This window comes from Pleurodeles waltl, chromosome 2_1 (genome assembly GCF_031143425.1).
Source record: "Pleurodeles waltl isolate 20211129_DDA chromosome 2_1, aPleWal1.hap1.20221129, whole genome shotgun sequence".
Classification (NCBI taxonomy): Eukaryota; Metazoa; Chordata; class Amphibia; order Caudata; family Salamandridae; genus Pleurodeles; species Pleurodeles waltl.
Window position 1 is genome coordinate 658,764,536 of NC_090438.1, and position 21,373 is coordinate 658,785,908.

The following is a 21,373-nucleotide window of genomic DNA, read 5'->3' on the forward strand; positions in this document are numbered from 1 at the left end:
ATTATTCTGGGAGTACCAGTACATCTCAAGTACAAAATAACCTTGCATTTCCTTTACTTTTTATGACTACATCTTAACACAGTTCAGTCAAGTTGCTTACTTGAAACCACTTAATATAAGCGATCTAAGATATACCTGCAAGGTTCAATCCTGAATTTGTACAAGGCTATCTGTACACAATACTTTTGCTGCTGAGAGTGATGCCTTCACTCATCCTGAATTCTGTACAACTGACATTTCAAAGTATTACATAAACATTGTATAAACAGTGGAAAAATCTTTGGAAAATGTTTGAAAAAATTGAAAAAGTAAAAAATGAAAAGAAAGAGTCCCCCTTCCCGCCAGCCTTTCCATGGCGGTAGGAACCGCCATGGAAATGATGGTGGAAAGGGGATTCACGGGGCCCCTGGGGGCCCCTGCACTGCCCATGCCTTTGTTATGGGCAGTGCAGGGGCCCCCTGGCACAGCCCCACACAGCTTTTCACTGTCTGCACAGCAGAAAGTGAAAAGCGCGACGGGTGCAACTGCACCCGTCGCACGGCCGCAACACCGCCAGCTCCATTTGGAGCCAGCTCCCATGTTGCGGCCCACATCCCCGCTGGGCCAGCGGGGATGTTATAATGGGCACCGCGGGAGTGCGGCCGCATTGGCGGCCGCACGGCGGTTACAACTTGGCTGGCGGCGGTTGCCGCCAGCCAATGTTGTAATGAGGGCCATAATGTTTTAAGTAATAACCACCAATCAGGTTCTAGATCAAGGACCACAGTTCATCCATATCATTCAAACCATGTCTCGCTGTTCCGTACTTCTCGATGAATCTTGCCTCCATTCTTAATAGCTTGTTTGATGTAGAGCATCCATCTCCTTTAGGGAGAATCACTGCTAATATAGTCTACCAAGTATCATCTGATTTATGATTCAATTCACTAAAGTGCTCTACCAGTGGTGCTCCTCAAATTGTACATTTAATCCTTGATCTGTGTTGCAGGATTCTTGACTTTACTGGTTGTGTGGTTTGTCCAATATACACTTGTTCGCATGGACACTTGATACAATACACAACATTCTTGGTGCTGCAGTTCGAAAACTCATTTTGTTGGTGTACCATTCCATTCAACACCATTTCCTTAGTGTCATTAGTGAATTGACATGCCACACAGTTTTTACATCTATAGTGTCCCCTAACTGGGGGGTGTTGTAGCATCATTCTCAAGTTTTTCCATTGTTCTGTCAGAAAGGCTGCTTTTACCTAATAGTCTTGCAGGTTTTGTGCTTTTTTGAAAGAAAACAGGTTTTTCTATCACTATTCTCCAGTTTCTTTCAATGATCGATCTGGTCTTATTAGCTTTGGGGCTAAAGGTAATAACACATGTCAAAGGGTTGTCCCTTGCTCTTTGGGATTTAATAGTGATTCTCTGGGAGTGTACTAAGCACTTTTAGATGCAGCTTTTACTACTTTCCTTGGGTATCTCTATTCATCAACTTATTAATCAATTCCCATGCATTCTCAAAATAGTCATCTTTATTGCTACAGTTTCTTTTGATCTGGAGGAACTGACCATACAGTAAGTTATCCCTCAGGGTTCTTGAACGGCCACTTGAAAAGTGTAAGAGTGTTACGATCTGTCGGTCTTTTATATAAACTAACTTCTAGATGTCCTACTTTGGAAACTATCCATAAATCTAAGAAGTTAATTTTCTGAGCATCTCTGTTCATTGTGAACTTAAAATCAGGTGTCCTTTGATTAAGCCATTCATGGAAGGATGTCAACATTTCTTGGTCTCCTTCCCAAATCATCAATTAATCTGAACCATTTTTTTATATTCTTACTAAAAGGGTTAAGATCAGCATATAACCACTTTTTCTCAAAGTAGTCCATAACTAAATTTGCTATTTCGGATGCAAAGCTACACCACATCGCTACTCCTTTAATTTGAAAATACAGAGTCTTTTCACCTGTAAAGAAGTTCTTTTGAGGCATAGGGCTGCTAAAGTCACTAGAAATTCTGTCGGAGTGTTTATAGGACAAACTTGTGTATCTAGTGTATGCCTAATTATCTCAATGACATTGTCTTGTGGAATCTTGGTAAAGAGGGCCTCTATATCAAAGGTGAACAAAAGTTGCTTCTCCTCATCGAAAGGTACATTTTCTAGTTTGTTGATTATATCCAAAGAATCTCTGACATAGGCCTTAGCTTGAACCACAAAAGGCTTCAAAAATACATCGACAAATTGGGCTAGAGGTTTTAAAATCAAACCACATGCTGAAATGAAGGGTATACCCGGGGACTTGTCCGTATTTTTATGACTTTTAGGCAATATGTAAAAACAGGGTATTCTCCCCTCATTTTGTTTGAGGAATTCATATTCCTTTTTACATATCCAGTTACTGTCCAATGCTTCTCTTGTAATGAGCTCAATACAGGACTGCAAATCCCTTATTTCATCCGGACATATGCTACGGTAGTGATGTGAGTTTAACGGTCTCATCACTTCCTGATCATACTGATCAATATCCCAAATCACTATTCCTCCTCCTTTGTCTGCTGGTTTAATCAGAATGTCCTGTTTATTGGCTAAGCCAATCATAGCTTCGTTTCAGCCTTTGAACAGTTACTTCTAAAGAAAATTCTCTTAGAGTTGAGGTTATCTAGTTCTTTCAATACTACATCTTCGAAAACCATGATTTCCTTAGAAATGAAGAGCCTATCAGGACAAAACGATGATTTAGAGCTCAATCCACTAGTGTTTCCCTCAGTCTCCATTGGGGCACTGCTAAAAAAGGCCTTAAGCCTAAGTTTACGTAGAAATCTTAAGACTTCTATCTTACTGTCCACAGGATCTGGATTTCTTAAGGGTACAAAGGATAACCCTTTATTCATGATTTGAATTTCAGCAGAAGTGAGTGGGTGTGGAGACAAATTGTATGTAGGGATAGGATCGTTGGAAGCGTATCCTCTGTATGATCTTATAAGAGTCCGAAAGATCCCCTGTTCCTGATATTTTCCCCTTGGGGTGCCTCCTCCCCTTCGTCGGCTGCCTCTGCCCAAAAAAGGTTGAGCCACTGGATACTGTGGGTTAGGAAGAGGTTGTCCCTGAAATTCCTGTTCTGAATCGGAAGTAGTGTCTGAAAATGTAAAATGTTCTACGAGACCTTGTCTGATATTGGAGATTCAAGGTGTTTGGGTTATTGTTCTTATAGAAATCTTCCTTTAAATATAGATAGGTAGTTATGCAGAATTGTTTTATATCCCTTTGTACTTTTGTTGTTTTTTGAATCACTGATTTTTTAAAAAACTAGAATGGTTTTGTTTACACTCTCCAAGAGTTGCTTAGTATTCTGGATCATACTATCCATCGGAATCTGCTGTTTTAATTCAGCAATCTCTTTCAATTCCACTTCGCTAATCCTTAAGGCTGTCTCTATGAATAGTGCCAGCCAGTCTCTGGAGCATTTGGTCCCTACTTCATTAAAAATTGTGACAAGTATGTCTTATCGAAAACAAATATTAAAGGAATATTTTGGGTTACCTTTGGCATACCTTAGAGGTGTCATATGTAGAAAAAGGTGGGGTTTGGCTTGGCAAGTACTTTTAAATGCCAAATCGAATTGGCAGTGAAACTGCACACACAGGCCTTGCAATGGCAGGCCTGAGACAAGGTTAAGGGGCTAATTAAGTGGGTGGCACAATCAGTGCTGCAGGCCCACTAGTAGCATTTGATTTACAGGCCCTGGGCACCTCTAGTGCACTTTACTAGGGACTTACTAGTAAACCAAATATGTCAATTATGGAAAAGCCAATTACACATATAACTTACACAGGAGCACTTGCACTTTAGCACTAGTCAGCAGTGGTAAAATGCCCAGAGTGCCAAAAACAGCAAAAACAGAGTCCAGCACACAGTCTAAACATGGGAAGCAGAGGCAAAAAAACAGGGTTGACCACACCAAGGATGCCAGGTCTAACCTCCTCCAACTGAAAGCACTCATCACCCGAGAGTACTTTCCACACAAGTCCTGCTCAGAATTGTGTGACAATTTTTCAGGCCAAGATTGCCTCAATCCTGTCTACATTTATACCTACTGGGATTCAAACTGAAGGCCAAGAATTGGCTGCTGGACAAAAGGGATGGCAGGAGTTCCATCCTATCACAGAGGAGGATAATATACCTATATTTTCTTAGATCAAGTCATTCTCCTCTTGACTCTCACCCTATCAGGGACATAAAACAAACAGTATAATTTATTTCCCTACAGATGACTGGGTTTTGCAATAATTCCTTAGTGGCTCTTCTGAAAAAGGATACATTAGATTCTAATTTTTATTATAACTACTGTCATATTTCGTGTATTTTTTTGCAAGAATAATGGAAAGATGGTCGACCAAGTGGTTAATCACACACTGTGAAGAAAGCAGCATGTAAAATAACTATCAATTCTATTTCTCTGCCAGCCACCACTAATGATATTTGGATGATGTTGGACACAGGTAACTCTTCTGCATTAATACTTCTTGACCTGTCGTCTGTGAATGTCACAACCTAGTATACTATTTTATTGGAAAGATTTAGTGCCATTGGACTGAGGAATAAACCATTGGCCAGCTTGGAATGAATCCATCCTGAAACACAGAGCACAGGCTGTGCAGTTGGCTCCTTCTGCTTGGATTTTAAGGATATCACACATGTGCGGCAGGGGTCTGCTGTCAGCCCTACACTTTTGAATATTTATGTGGCTCCTCTTGCTCATTTTTTTTGTAGCTTCTGGATTTTAATTTTAAGGGTATGCACATGACACCCAAATAATTATTCAAATGGGTGATTGGTTATTACTTCAGGAACAATTTAGGAGCAGTACCATGAAGGGGGTAAATTTTATGAACTCCTTGCTCCACCTAATTTCAATTGAAACAGAAGCCCTGATATTGGGTCTTCCTCCCTCTGGTCCCATAAGTAGTGGTCAAACTCTTTGTGGGATACTTAGTACCAACCTCATCAGCTTGAACATTAGGAAGGATACTTAATAGCAGTCTTTCCCTTGAGTTACACATCAATAAATTGATGTCTACTTGTTTTCTTCTGAGGCATCTCAAGATGATAACTCACAGTTCATCCTTCGTGAATTCAGGCAGTTGCTTTCACAAACATTGGTACTTGGCAGATTGGATTACTGCAAAGTCCTATATTTGGGTTTGCCAGAGTATGTAATGCAGAAACTTCACATCTTACAAACTGTGGCAGCCAGGTTGATATTTGGGAAAAGAAAATTCCATAGTGTGTCTTCCCTTATTAGAAAGCTTCCTCGGCTGCCCATTAAGGTGAGAGGTCCGTTCACAGCCCTCTGCAGACCTCAAAGCTTGTTACCCTGCAATTCATAGTTTGTATATGTTAGATATGATTCAAATAGATCATCCCTCTTGGCTGCTTCACTCCACATTAGCTGATATTCTTATACTAAGAAATCGCAGCGCTCGTCTATGGGGCAAGGCTTTTTCTGTGAGTGTGGCACAAGCCGTGAACAAGCTGCCTATTCAGCTTTGTCTCGAACCTAACTTTTCAAAATTTTGGAAAGGTTTGAAGACTTTTCTGTTTAATTCTTTTTAGGTATCTTTGATTGGTGGCAGTATGCATGTTTACCCGAGTGCCAAGACACCCATTGGATAATTGTACGCTTAATAAACTGTAAGTAAATATTTTTCAATTAACACAATCAATTAATTGCATTCATACAATTATGGCTTTTCATTCAAACCGCTATACCATCAGCAAGGTTCATCTGTGACCTGCGAAAAATCAAGCATATCAAGAAAGAAAAGCCAGGGACCTCTGGCCTAACAGATTTCTATGATTTTATCCCTAACAAAAAATACACAAGCAAGTATACAGCAAACAAAAGCTAAAATATCGAAAAGGTGTTTGTTTAATTCATAAATATATCAAGGCCTCACACACACTGAGGTGTCTTCAGACAACAGATTAAGAACCACTGATCTAGACTCTTTACGCAATCCAAGAGGTTTACCATATCACTTTTATACTTGCCTGCTTAACTTACAAATGTCTTAATGTCAATGCACTGCTTTATCTATGGAGTAAAACCTACTTGTTACAGTCCACATCATTTGGTGAGGTCCAATTGTCAAATTTTATTGAATACCCCCAGAATTTAACTGCAGCACTACAGGAACCAATTGTTCTCCGTTCTTATGTCACAAACGTGAAATTTACAACGAGCGGAGATTAAACACCCCCAACACACATTTCATACTTTTATAAGAAAATTGTAAAACTCTTCCTTCAAAATGGATTTAGTTGACAATTTGTGTAGATTCCTGGTGCCTAGAGTAAATGTAGTTTATCTGAAGCACCCAATATGTACACAAATGTATTGAAAGTAAAACACCAGTCAAAATGTTAATAAATCCCATTGTTCAGATAATATTTTGATATTTTGCCATTCCCTAGAATTCGCTTATAAATTCATCAGTCAAGAAAACATCTTACTTTACTTTTTTCTCCATGAACAACAGTGCCATCTTTAGAATTAACACAATGCCCTTGTTAGGAGTGTAATGGTACTGTGAGAAAGGTATTTTCATTCACATGTGAATGTAATGTGTCCATGTGGTAAACCTGCCACAAGTAACAAGTACAAGTTAAAATCCTGGAATGAGGAATTACCATGTGTGATCAGTTTTTCCAGTCACAGACCTGCCCAGACATCCCAGTTCCTTGGGGTTTGATGCACACATTTAACACCTGCCCACTGTGTGAGTGTGTGTGTGTGTGTGTGGGGAGCAAGGTCATTTCTGGTGGGAGAGCACGGCATGCTCCCTGTCAGAAATAACTCGACAATTAGACTGGCCTGCTGCTAAAGTGTCATGCAATTTTTAAGGCCATATTAACTGCCACGAAAAATTGTGCAAGGTTTTCACACAAACTGAAAAGACGGTGTGGAAAAACTTAAAATCAGGCGGAGTAGTATTCCATGCATTAATTTCATTTTAGCTGATTTGTAACGAGGGTTTATATACTTAGAACTGAGCTAGCTAACTTATTAGATCTTACTTGTGCAAATTAGCCAGACCAGTAATAAAAAAAAAAAAAATATATATATATATATATATATATATATTATATAATATATATATATATAAAATATATATTCGCTTAATTCATTTGCAAGGTGGTGAATTTAGTAACACCAAATAGATAACTTCTGCTAGCATGATCTGATGAAACTATTTTTTTGTTTTTCTGCAATTCTGTTGCCTACATATGTACCAATTAAATAGGTATGGATTACTTAGTGCAATTATACTGCGCTTGAAGCAAGTACATCTACATCAGGAAGCAGGGGCGCTTGGCAAGTTTGTATCATATATATATATATATATATATATATATATATAAAAAAAGAATAAAAAAAAAGAGGATTCTTCTTTGTGCAGAAGCCTCCAGACTTTCATTTTCAGATCACATATTTTAAAAAAAGCAGAGAAATTCGATGTACAAGAGTCTCTTACTAGGTCAGTTTAATCAGGTTTTGGAGAGGAAAGTTAAAATCTACCTCAAAAATGTGTGCGCAAATTACTTTTCTTTTCTTGTTTTAATACGATTTCAACTACAGTCTGCACTGTAAATGGAAAACCGAAGAGGAATGTTTTAATAACAGAATGACAAATGATATCCGACTGCAGATATATTAGATAAGTATTCGTAGCAATAATAAACCCATTATATAACATTCAAAAAATGTCACGCTCTGAAGCAAGACTGCTGGCAGACTTATTTCCTAGCCGGCATATCCTTGAAAGTTACAAGAGCCATTGACAGAGCAACAACCTCTGAAACATCTTGTAGAATTATAATTGCAATTTCTTTCATTTCATTACAGGATGACATTTTCCCTTTCTCACTTTAACAGAAAACTTAAACTTCTGTCCAGCTTCCTAAGAAAGCTGCAGAGACCTACATCATTTTTCTGTGTTTCAATTTTTACTTAAAATATCAAGAACAGAACGTTAAATATTTCGAAAATCCGATTCATGTATATTAATTACACAATGATCATAATAAAGTATAAAGTAAACATTCAGAATATTTATCAGACGGAGCAAAAGACCTGTTGGTGGCAGAGGACTGTTCACAAAGGTATTCTGGAGTACATAAAGTAGTACTTCTGTGGTACTCTTATCTACTCTGCATTCCTTTGTGAGTTCGCCCCATAACATCTACAGTAAGAATATTCCTATACACTCAGGACCAATTGAAAGGACCGTGCCTTCTTAGTAATAGAGAGTTGAATGTTTTGGGGGCAGCTACACAAAAGAACACAAGAGTACGCCTACAGTACTACTTCTCGTGCTCAAATGTTTTTGTGAATCAGCCCTAAAGATCCTTTACTGGCCGTTCAGCAGCTGCTGCAGCACCCAAATGCAACTGTTCTTAGACAGAATTTACTAAGTTGGTCTAAAGTTATCTTTGGCTCATCAAGCAAAACTTACCAAATCCCACGGCTTAAATCTTGCAATAAGTGATGTATGCCACTGTTCCAAAAAGAACCACTGTAGGTCTAAGAAACAAACACAAACCAGTGCAGTAGGAGGTAATACTGGTATTACAAAAGGCAATTGATCTTCTGGTTAGTCTTATAATAAAACTGGGCACAATATGCACAGAAAATGTAATTAGTAGAAGGATAGGGCTAAAAACAGCTTATGAAATCGCTAGTGGGTAAAAACTAATCTATGGTTCAAGGGCATCGGTCTTGTCAATGGCAAATTAAAGGCTGAGAGAAGGAGACTAAAGCTGCCCTTGCAACTCATCTTATATTTAGGAGCATCCTATGAATCTGTGGTGGTTTGGTCAGCTCACCAGTGACTTCCAGATAAAGATTTACAACATCCTCAGGCAAGCAGTTTGCATATAGGATAGGATATAGGATAAATGGTATTTAGCAGCCTCGCATTAATATTCTCATTCATGTAAATGATAAACGTCCCACCTTGCAGTTCCATAATGAACATCAGACAGCAGCGGTGTAACTTAGGCCCCAGTGGTGCTGTGAGCCCCAGAGCTCCTGTGGGCTTCTCAGCACAGTAGCATGAGAGCTCCTGAGCCTGGAGGGGGTACCCTTTATGTGCTTTGCAGAGGGGTTGGGGGCCCTCAATTTTCGTTACACCTCTGGCAGACAGAATGGATGCTGGTTTTTGGTAGTTGTCTTGCCACTCTCATACTAGTACCCACCCGAGCCTCAAGAAATGGAATACCACTTCAGATTCAAAAGCTTTAGATGAAGATAGCCAGAAGCGAGGGATAATATCTGAACAAGGTCAAAACAGAAACTACAAATAGGCATGCAGAGAAAGTAAATGCTAGAGCTATGCTCTATATTAGCTACCTGCAGCGATCAACTGGCAAACGTACTTAACCATGTATTTATAAATTGCATCATATGATCATTCTGCAGGAGAACTTCGACCTGGGCCCTTCACAGAGTCATGAACAACTTCCACAAACAGAAAATTATACAAAGTTCCAGCTTGAAGGCTATTCATTTTTTTCCTGTGCTAGCACAGGTGTTTTAATAAGAGTTATTAATGAGTGTTTATGTATTTTGAATAAGTTTATGTAGAAAAAGAAATAACGTAGAAAAATACACGTTGAAAATGTGACCTCGAAGAATGACCACTAATGTTCAAGAAATGTAGTAATTAATGATTAATACATGTGAAATGTTGAGTATTAGATTAATGCAGTAATAGGTCATATTAAGGGTTATGAAGTATGCTTTAGTTTGATTAATTATAGGCCTTAGCTTAGCGAGTGTCTTGGACTATTTTGCCAGGCCTCATGCCGAAGCTGTATTTCTTAGCATTTAATAAACAAATGCTGACCAAGAGAATTAAACTGTGAAATGTCTATAGTATTGTTCAAATGTGCTTAACTGAAGGTTTTCCTGAGAACCGAGTGCTAGGAGATTATGTTCTTGCTAATACAATATTTTATGTGTAATGTGTATGAGGTGGACTTTCCCAGGACAAGAACAATGAAGTTACTGACTGGAGTGGAAGCCGCAACAATATGGTTACCGACAAGCCAGATGAAGAGAACATAGTAAAATTGACCAATCAATTGTATGAGAACGTAGAAATATTAGAATTCATATATTTGATATATGAATATTATTGGACGGAGTGTGAACATGCGATTAACTGACTAATAGGGAATTAGGTGATAGTTTAGGTGACTAACAGAACAACGCTCTTTCTGAGGAAGACTGTCATTCGACATTCTGAGAGAAGAAAGCATTCTCTGCCCACATTTCTGACTGAAAAGTTATTAACTTCTTATGCATCTTCACTAGAGACGTGTTTATCTTTTAATGATAAATGACTTTGCCCATACTGTCCTGAGACCTGATGCCTTGTTGACCGACTGATATCTTGAGGACGAAGACCGATTCTGCTTTGCTGACCCATACAGAGGAAAGGTATAATGCGACAAAACTGATTATTATGCATATTTGCTTTTTCTTTCTAAGTACCAACTGCGCTGTTTTGTCTAAGGCTCCATTGTAGTTGTTTTCCAAGTTTGTGTTACTAAATTGTTTTGCATGAAGCCCAACATGCTGATGCTAATTTGATGTTAACAGTCAAAATGGGGAGCACCCCGTCTTCCATTCCAGCATTTGTGACCCCAAGGCATCATGGTAAATGCAGTCATTAGCACAAATTTGAATAGAGTTTTGAAAGCTTTTCACCATAAGTTGGTGCGGCGAGAGCCGTATCTTCGGACACGTGTTTCTGGCTATTTGGCCGTCATCAGCAAAGAGCAACGTGTAGCTGGCAGGGTTGCTTAAAATGCCGCCTTGAAAGTATTCACAGGTTTAAGTACCACTCAAGAAGGCGCACAGGTGCTTCACCCGAGCTCGTCAGCTCAGAGGCTCACGGGAGCCTTAATTACAACAGTCAAAATGGGGAGCACCCCGTCTTCCATTCCAGCATTTGTGACCCCAAGGCATCATGGTAAATGCAGTCATTAGCACAAATTTGAATAGAGTTTTGAAAGCTTTTCACCATAAGTTGGTGCGGCGAGTGCCGTATCTTCGGACACGTGTTTCTGGCTATTTGGCCGTCATCAGCGAAGAGCAACGTGTAGCTGGCTAAACCCAGAAACACGTGTACAGGGATAAACAGCACTTGCTGCGCCTACAGAGGTGAAAGACTTTATTACTTTCTGAATGGACTACGAAGTCGACTGCATTTACCATGATGCGTTGGGGTTGGACTTTGTGGCTGGAGTGTAGGCAGTGTGCTCCCTTTCCTTGCTAATTTGATGTTAGTTGAGGATTCTGATTTATGACGAAAGAGACTAACGTCTGATGGATTTCTCTGCTTAACTACATGTATTACATCTTGTGAACGCAGCTATTGATTGCACTGTAACTTTAGAATGTGTTGTAGTTCAACTTTGATTAGATTGCGTTTGTTCCACTGCTTTGGACAACCAGTGTTTTTGTATTTGTTTAATTTGATGAGATTAATCTGTAGGACCTTAGCATTGTAAATATAGGGAAATAAACCTTCTAACTTTTACTAAAGGTGTGGTTATTCATAGCTGAAAGGTCATGGTGCGTGACAATTACTGACTCCATTGATTATTCATTTAATTGATTACTAATGATTGTTGACTGTGTACTGATTATGTACTGGAGCTATGCTAATAACTTCTTAATTGCGAGCCAAAAGGTTCTTCGTCCTATTTGCATCCCCTTGTAAGTATACTTATTAGGGTCTGATGCGCTAACACCTGCTTAAGTTATAAATAGAGAGCAATGGCATAAAATACACTTCTTAGCAGACACAGCATTGTTTCACCCGTGAGGAAGAGTCAAAGACTTTGAAGGATACACCATAGTAAAATGAAAAAAGGGTAATGAGAAAACATATCAAGAGGCAGAACATCACTGTAAAGGAATAGCCATTTTTAATCCATAAATGCCACCAGAATCCATGTATTTCAGCCACAAAAACTGAAATGGACACAGTCTAATAACTATTTCCTAGAACAAAGTGAGTTTGATTAGTTGCGTCCCAGGAATCAATATAGCTGTTCATTCCCTGTCATTACCTTGTTGAAAGTAATCTTATCATTCTTATTTTTAGCAACAGTTTGTGGGTCCCTTGATTCAGACTGACCTCTCAAATGCCAGTTTGGTGCTTTTTATGAATAACTCTGGTGTGCTTCAAGAGGTGAGATTTTTTGCTAGATTTTTCAGCTTGATTTCAGACTCTTCACAATGGGACACTGCGGTCTAGTACCCAGTGTATGTGATGTGACCCCTAAATACTTACTGAATTGATATACCCCCAACTAGCATAGTTAACTTAGCTATTAGTCTCTACTATATGGTGGAAGGTGGATTGAGGGCCTTTAAATTAAATGTCAATAGTGGATTGAAGCACGCTGGGCCACCACTAAAATGACAATGCAAAACATGATTGTAGACCTGTCCCCATTAACCTGCCTGTGCAGGTTTAAACTGCAAGTTCGAAAGGTCAAAATATCCCTTTTGACCGGCCTAAAACTCTCCTCCTAAATATTGATAAATCACCCCCAAGTAGGTCCTAAATACCCGTAAGGATATTTAAAACTAGAACATGCAAAAGTTTAACGTTAAACATGCCTTTACAGTGACAATGTCCTAAAAGCTCTTCTTACTTTAACAGGGTTAGCTGTTCCATAGGAAAGAAGTGGGAGTAAACATTAAAATGAAATGTTATCACTGTTTAGAAACAAGCTACAAAGTTCATTCATGGACGTTTTAAAATAATTACTACATGTACAATCTGCTGCTAAGTTTGGATTTGTAACAAATATTTAACAAATGTACTTTTAAAAATTACTTTTAAGTTGCCTAAATCCTGTAGAAGCCAACTTTACTAAGCTTCCAACTGTCACCCACGAGCTAACTAGTGCCTTGATTAGGTGGAATTGGCTCCTAGAGCTGAGAGGGGCTGGGTGTAGGGAGGTGTTACTCCCACAGGATGACGATCTGGTCAGTCCCAGACCTTAATTACCTTCAAATGGGCCTATCCTGTCACAGACTGATGCACCTCACACCTGTGCCTGCCCACTCTATTGTCCGTATAGCCAGCCACCTTTTCCAGTAGGAAAGGAGCTGTCCCCTGAACAAGTTTTTGAGTGATCACAGGGAAGAGTGCGCTTATTTGCCTGCCCGCACCTCTAGGGTGGGCACAGGAACTGCACAAATGGTAAGAATGATGTTGCCATCTTGGTTTTGTATTAGGGCATGCATGAACTGCTGCAAATGTTGATAGGGTTACACTTGTGAACATTTTCCCTGTGCTCAGAGAGGGGCGGAGGGGTCAGGAGTTGCCCCCACTCATAGGCTAGAGCCACACCAATGTGACACCTTTGGGCACCCGCTTCAAAGCACTACTGGATCTGTGGAAGAAAGGAGGGCTGCACCTGCTGTGACTAATGAAGAAAACCCATAGAACTGAACCTGCTTCCACTTGTGCCCAGGACTGAGAAGTGGACACCAAGGGTCTGTTGACGTGCCTGCTGTTAAGGTGCAGGAACACAAAAAAGGTGCAAGACCACTTTCCTGAAGGAGCCCAGCTGACCAATTTCAACTGGACCCTGCTTATAACTTCTGTGGAGAAACTCCTAACCACAAGTCCTGTTTCTGGTATCCTGCAACCCTTAAGTATATTTGACCAACATGACAAGTCAACCTGACAAAGGTACATTTCCACTAGGCCAAAGATTCAGGTTGCGCCAACTCAGAGCTTTTCCACATCAGCAAAGCTATTTCAGCAGGGTGTCAGATGAAGTATTCAGCCTAGTTGAAACCCATTTGGCTGCAGCTTGTGGCCTTGCCCCACTGGAGGAATTTGAGCTCCAAAAAAGTGACTAAGTCAGAAGACAGAAATTTTCCCATGCAAAGGCATCAAAAATATCTGGCAGCCAGGGTCACTCCTTGGGAGAAAAATTTGAGTTTCTTCCACTTGGAGTGGTCTCCCCAAAAGTCACCTCACTGCGATTTTGTCAAACTGCTATTCAGATTTGTGGATCCCATTTACACTATAGTGTGTTGCCTGTCCCCTGAAGAAATGTGACCGTTATTTGAGAGACTAACTCAGAATGTAAAGCTTCTGACTAGGGCAAACCTGGTCTCTGAATCCGACCCACATTCTATCGCAGTTGCCCTTAGGTTGGCCTTAGGCACTGATCAAGTGCAACAGATGACCGTGATTGGCATTTAAGGTTTTTTTTTGCACTTTTTTTATTTAAAACTTGAATTCAGGTCCTCAGTTCCCCTTGTTGGATTTTTTTCTGCTTTGGTATCAATTTGTTCATTAAACTAGAAGGTAAGAACAAAAGAGTGAATAAACAGCTTATACAGCACATGACTACTCAATGAGTTTCTCAGCGCTTAGCATAGAAGATTGGGCAGGTGGCTGGATGAGAGGTTGAGTGAAAGCAGTCAGATTAAAGTTTAAATAGGTAGATTTTCAAGGATTTCTAAAAGGTAACCTGATCTGTAAAGGATCTAAGTTGTAAAGGCATCCTATTCCAGATCTTTGTGGCAAGGGCCACAAAGGAGAGAGCCCCCTACATTTCCTCCTAAAACTTGGGATCGATGTCAGGCGTGTCTTAATTGGGTGCAATCTGTACTTGAGAATCTTCTGGTTCAACAAGCTGGGACTGGTGTTGTGGAGAGCTTGATAAGCTATTGTTGAAGATTTGAACATGAATAGCTTATGGACCGTTAGCCAGTGTAGCGGTTCTTGAAAAGGAGAAACATAAGAGTGTTTAGGCAGCTTATGGAGGAGGTGGATTGCCATGTTCTGTATTACTTGGAGTCATTGTAGAAGATAGTCCAGAATTACCAGGTACAGAACACATTGACGTAGTCCAGCCTTGACAGAATCAGAGCCCTAATCACTAACTGCACATTACTTAGGAGAAATTCCAGGAATCTCCTGAGTAATCTTAGGATCTAGACGCAGGATTTCACTACTGCCGCAAACTGGAAAGAAAGTTGTGTGTCAGTATACCCAGATTTCGTGCCATCTACTAGGTGTTGCTACTGGGTCAGGCTCCAGACTACACTGGCAGGGGGTCAGGCTCAAACGGCAGAACTGCTGTTTTGTCTAGATTGCATTGTGGCTGATTCGTTCCGAGCCTGCCCAGTAGTGCATTCAGTGAATAGTGAAAACATTTGATTTGCGCTATCTGAATCCCCTTCATATGTGAGCAACAGCTGTGTATCATCAGCATATGATATGACAACAATGCCCAAAGGCTCGACCAGAAATGCCAGTGGAGCCATGGAGTCATACAGCCATTAAAAAGAATAGGGCTCAGACAGCAGCTCTGAACAACCTGCAATGTTAAAGGTTTTACCCTGGTGAAGGGCTTCAGCCATACTCCGTGTTCGGTCTTCCAGAAAGGAGCCTAGCCTGCTCATCGCCAATCCAGTTTCCCCCCCCAAGGACCCCAACCTATGTAACAGGATTTCATGTTCCACTGTGTCAAATGCTGCTGACAGGTTTAAAGCACCAAGACCACATTGAACCCTAAATCAAGGCTTGCGTTAATAGCTTCAATAATCTCCAATAGTACTGTCTCAGTGGTATGTCCTGCCCCGAACTCAGATTGAGATGGGAGCAAGAGGTTGCCTTCCTATATTAAAGCAGTGAGCTGAAGGTTCATCATTGTTTCAAGTGTCTTGGCAGTGGAAGGGGTACAATAAAACCAGTCTAAAGTTCACCAGAACTTCAGGTTCAACATTAGTCTTCTTAAGTAGGGAAATTATATTACCCCTCTACCAAGAGTCTGGTGCTATCCAAGATTGGAGTAAAAAAGGGACAATAGGGTCAGCTATTTGTTTCAGGATCTGGGGAGGAAATGGGTCAGAGGACCCAGTTTTACAACTTAAGTGGGGCCTCTACCATGGGTGATTGGAATTGAATCAATTTCCTTTTTTCTGTAGGCTCTGGTATATTACTGGACTGGAATCTTTCAAAGTTTGTTAGGAATAAGGTGTCTAACCTACTGTCTAATAAAAGGTTGTCGATATCTAGCACATGTTTGTGTAATGATCATGCATTAATCAAAAAGGGCCTTAAATTTGCCCTGGTTAGAAGCCAACTCTGCCAAGCTTCTTGCCTTGCTGTTCAAAGGTTTCTAACAGCATTTACAAAGCAGGCAGAAAACTGGACCTTTGCTGTTGAATTGAAAAGGGGTGCAAATGCTAGAGTCCCTCAGTTTCATACCTTGCAGCTCAGATGATGTATACAAAATTCTAGCGTGACGTTAGTCCAAACCTGGTGCTGGCCACAATTGTATCACAGGCAGGGTTGCCTTAGGCGTGCCCACTGCATGCCAGTACTCTGCAGCCATCTAGATATAGGAGGGGGATCAACGCTACACCCAGACACTAGATCGTGTCATGCACAGAATGGCACCACTCCGTGTCCCACTTCCTCCCACACACACTCTATGCAAGACAACTTATGTATAAACAGTTTTTCAGGCACATAAAACGTTAACACATTAAAAATCTATGTGCATGTCTGATTCAAAGCAAACAGTTCTTGAGTAACAGTTTTAGAGTGCACAATGGTCTGTGGGTATCAAAAGCAAGGCTAACAATTTAAAAAAGACTGATAAGCAGTGCAAAATGTCATTTATAGGAGTCCCCACACCCACTTTGTGCTAACAGCAATATTGCAGGCTAGATATTTTTAGTGTTTAAAAAAATAAAAAAACAGATCGAAAGGACAGACACATCGAAACGACAGACAGATCGAGACAGAGATTTTTTTATTTTTTTTTTATTTAGGGTGGCCCCAGGAGGGCCACCTCCCTGGGCCTAAATAATAGAAATGTTAGGGGGTGCGCAGACTCTCACTTCGCTCCTCCCAACATCACCCTGCATCCAGGGAAACTGCACTTCCCCGGGAATACACAATAAAGAATCTTAGGGGATCTGGGGACCATCACCTTCCCAGGACAACAAACATATGGGGTGGCAACACAGAATCCCCCCCCAACCCCCCGTTCCCAGGGATCAGCACCTCTCCAGGGATACATTTAATTTTTTTTTTAGATGAACACGTGGACCCCACCCCCTGGGGGCCACAACCTCCATGGGGCCAAATAATTTTATAAAGAAGGGGGAGCCACATGCCCCCCCCCTTCCTATGCTAATTTCAGCCCTGGGACCTCGTTCTCTGGGGCCCTACCACGTTACTGGGAGCCCAGGGCACCTAGTGTAAACCGATGGAGACCGCAGGGAGAGGGAAGAGGCCTCAAAGTCCCCACAGTCCCACCCACTCCTGCAGGAGCCAGCATTGCTCCCACATGCAGGGAGCTGCTACAAATAGCAGCCCTCTGTGTGCAGGAGCAATGATTTAACCTCTTTCCCTTCACATATGTTAGCGTGCAGGCAAAGAGATGAAATCTCCACTTTCAGCAAGTAGAAGCAGTCTGAAAGATCTTGCTTGCGGAAAGCAGAGTGTTTGCTTTTGCTAGACAGGAGCCGTCAACTCCAGTCAAGCAAGACCAAACAGCTACCTCCTGAGAATGAGCACCTTGGGAGGTAGCGGGAGCCAGCCCGGTGCATTGAATGTGGCGGTCCCCAGGGCTTCACCGAAGGAGGGGCGTGGGGGGGGGGTTTATCACAGAGAAATTCATGGATTTCTCTATTACTTGTTTTTTTTTAAATGCTGTTTAGCAGGGGCAACCAAAGGAGGTACTAATATCCTACACCCTTTGATCTTTAACTTTTTTGGGGGGGGGACTTGGCTGAAGTAGCGTCCCAAAATGGCTGTCAAAACCTCTTGCTTGATGTGTTGGCAGCCAGTTACATCTCACTAGATCTCCCTGGATCCGCAGCCCTAGATATATGAATTTGTTTTCCTTCTAATTTCGTGAAAAACTACTGAATGGATTTCCACCAATTTTTTTTTAAAAAGGGGAGATCTGTGAACCAAAAGCTAATGTCCTCCCAATTGTGGTGTAAATCCATCCAGCAGTTCAGGCTACAGGTGTGTCTAAATAGCCTATGGAAATTAACATGGATAACTCACTTTAATTTAAAAAATCTTTTTTTTTTTTTTTTAACCCTCCCTTATTTTTAGCCCCCCTTCACCCCCCCCCCCACCCCCCCAATGACTGATCATCACAAAATTTTCCATGCACAAGATCTCTGGGTACACTAATTTTTTATGTTTCATGTAGATTAATTGAATGCTTCCTAAGATCTAGGCAAGTAAAAAAAAATGCTTTTTCAATGGAAACTAGTTCCTAAGTATACCTACCGGGGAGCTCCAGTAGATAATATACACATACACTAATACACATGGATTTTTATTTTATTGTGCTTTTGACTTGACTGTTTTGGCACTTCTAAATACTTATCTTACCTTAAGCCTGCCCGCTCTGTGCCATATCGAACAGGGGCTGAGCTCAGCTTTGAGTTACTGAACACTTAACTGTACCCAACAAAAACAGTGACATTACTTATGGTGGACTATCATCCACCCCAGTTAATTCACTTTCACAGTCTACCAATTCCACAGACAAGGAGCAGCATACTATGACCACTTTTAACAAGCCCTATATGATATATTTTATATTTTGGGGTGCAGGAAGGCAGCCAAAGGATGACAACTGCATACTCCTTGCCAATTAAATCAAGAGATTATGGACAGGTAACAGTCACTGTATATGTATTTACTCTATTTTGGGATGTTCACAAATATGAGCATTGTTTTCAATAGTGATCCTCAATGTGTAAATGCTTCACAAATAAGAGCCCACAATAACAGCAACCACAGGTACTCTAGAACATGTATGTGTATTTGTATTGTTGACTGTCACAGGATGGATACTGCTTATGGAGGAAAACCCCCAACCTATTAGGTCTTCCTCAACGGTTTCTTTATTTCTAGACTTCTATGAGGAGAGCAGACGAATCCCTACCAGAACATCACACTAAGATGTACCTCTGATTGAGCCTTGCAAACTTTTAAACACCTTATGCTGCTGCCATGTTTTTTTGTTCATGCTATGCCTACCAGAGAGGTCGGACAGATGCTCAGACACATTTTGTTCTCACACCCTACAAGGTACAATTTGCAAACAACCTTTCACAGGTGAAATGGTTTTATATTTTTAGTTACTCGTGAAGGCCATCTACAAAGTCTAAGCTCCTGCTGGTACTTTTGGTGAGACTTTAGTAATGGATGATAAAATCTCTGCGTTTAGTAGGGCATATGTTTTGGTCCTGCACATGTTTGGAGGGCCTAAATCTGGTATTTATTTTTTGGGGTCCCTTTCTCAGTAATTTTTACAATTGATTTCGATTTTTTTTTCCTTCCAAAAATTACTTTTGTACAGGGTGAACTGAAACAAGATTTTTGTGACAACTAGGTTGATATGGTTTAAAAACAAAATAAGTCTTCTCACACAGCCAAAAAACAAGCTACTTCTTAGATTTCCTTTTAAAAGCAATATATTGTTACCCAGACTAAGATTACAGGCATTAGAATGGCCACTCTGACCCACGTAATCACCAGATGAAGGCACCGTCCTAGCAGCTTGAAGCAAGGGTGTCGATGGCGACATCAGCGTGAGATGTAATCTTGGATTTTAATGTACATCAACTTTGCAACAAGCTACTTTAGAAAGGATTCAGAATTACAATCAAGTATTGTCATTACACGAACATCTAATCTAAAAGCATGCTTTGGCTGTGCACTGAGACATGGTTTTGCAGAGAAATAAATTAACTCAGTAAATGTTTTTGGGAGCTTGCTGTGCATACACTACATCGCCTGTACCATAGAGAAATACAGTTTCCATGCTATAATTTCAGGATGTGCAGAGCACGTTTTAAGTGGCCTCTATCTTTAGTAATCCCTGCAACACATTACGAGAAGTGGATTTCCTGACAACCCTCTGGGAGGAGGGAATCTAGGCCTGTTCCAGCCCAATTGGCTGCACTTTTGAACATAGAGGAGGCATAAACTCTTACTGATTGTGGGCCTTGGACCATCTGCCTTGGTCATATAAGCAGGACCATCTCTCCATAGTGCTGAGCACCCTTTGTACATGCTAAATTTGGTGCTTGTACAACATAGGGATGTGTGCTGCAAACATGGTTAACTTTCATCACTGTACCATACCTCCATTGCTGTTATGCTGTCTCCTATGCTTTCAAGATTGTGCTAGTGATAATGCACAGTTTACAGTGTGCTTTGTCACAGACCCTGACTTTGCTGATTTATCACACTAGATTACAGTTTTATTCTGCATTGTGTATCATACCTTTCCTACTGTTTGTATTCCCATTTATGCTATAAATAGAATTAAATATTTACATTTGGTAAATGTGTTGTAAACTCACAACTCTTGTTTGACATTAAGATCTGCTTGCATTATTGTGTGTCTAGACACCGCCTACATCCCCTCCCTTGAGCTGAGCCTCGCCTGCTCTTCCACATCTATGTGGAGAGTTAAGGTAGCTTAGTTATGTCAACTTTACAACACAGGGCACAGGGTCCATGCTTTGCAATGTAGAGACCAGATGCAGTTTTGCAGCGCTTGGGGGTCCCTTCAGCTGCGTGCGGTGGAAAAAAAGTTAGCCAATGCCTATCACTTGTGTACAATCATCCTATCCATGATACTCCACTATACATTTAAATAAAATAATACAGATGTCCGTTTTAAGTGGACATTTCAGATGAAGGATATAGTTACCAGTGGCCACTCTAAGGCCACTCTATACCTTCATGCACAGTGTGGTGCAGACAGAGGCTGTTAAATTACAAGAACACATTGATTGGGTGGCGGGGGGCTGCGGGGGAAGAGGGCTTTTCTTCTCAGAGGCAGGATGGTATGGGAGAAAATGAATTTCTTACCAGGCATGGTCCAATAATGCAAGTTGCTCTATTGTTCGAGTGCAACTATCTTGTTATTTTAACCAGTTAAACAATAGTGGCAGAATTAACTGAGTTATTTGGTTACTACCAAATATGGGTCATCCTGTTAAAGACAGGAAACAAGTAGGCATTTGTTTGTCATACCGAGATCTAACCCAGTGGCGGCCAGCAGTTTCAGGAGGGAGAGGGGGGGGGGGCGGGCAGAAAGCACACACACACCCATTCACTAACAACACTCATCAACATTCAAACATGCACGCACCAAACATTCATTTAAAAAGATCACACACAATTACCTTCAGCCTCGGAGGTCCCAGTAGGGCTGGGACTGCTGCCTTCCCTCACTGGCTGACCTTGGGTCAGCCAATGAGGGAAGGCAGCAGTC

The 21,373-nt window shown here is 40.8% G+C and overlaps 1 protein-coding gene across 1 annotated transcript in view; it reads right to left on the reverse strand.

Moving 5' to 3' along the window:
* LOC138259079 (maternal DNA replication licensing factor mcm6-like) overlaps positions 1-21,373 on the reverse strand; it is a 482,778-nt gene that overhangs the window by 400,544 nt on the left and 60,861 nt on the right. The gene's annotated exons all lie outside the window — the stretch shown is intronic.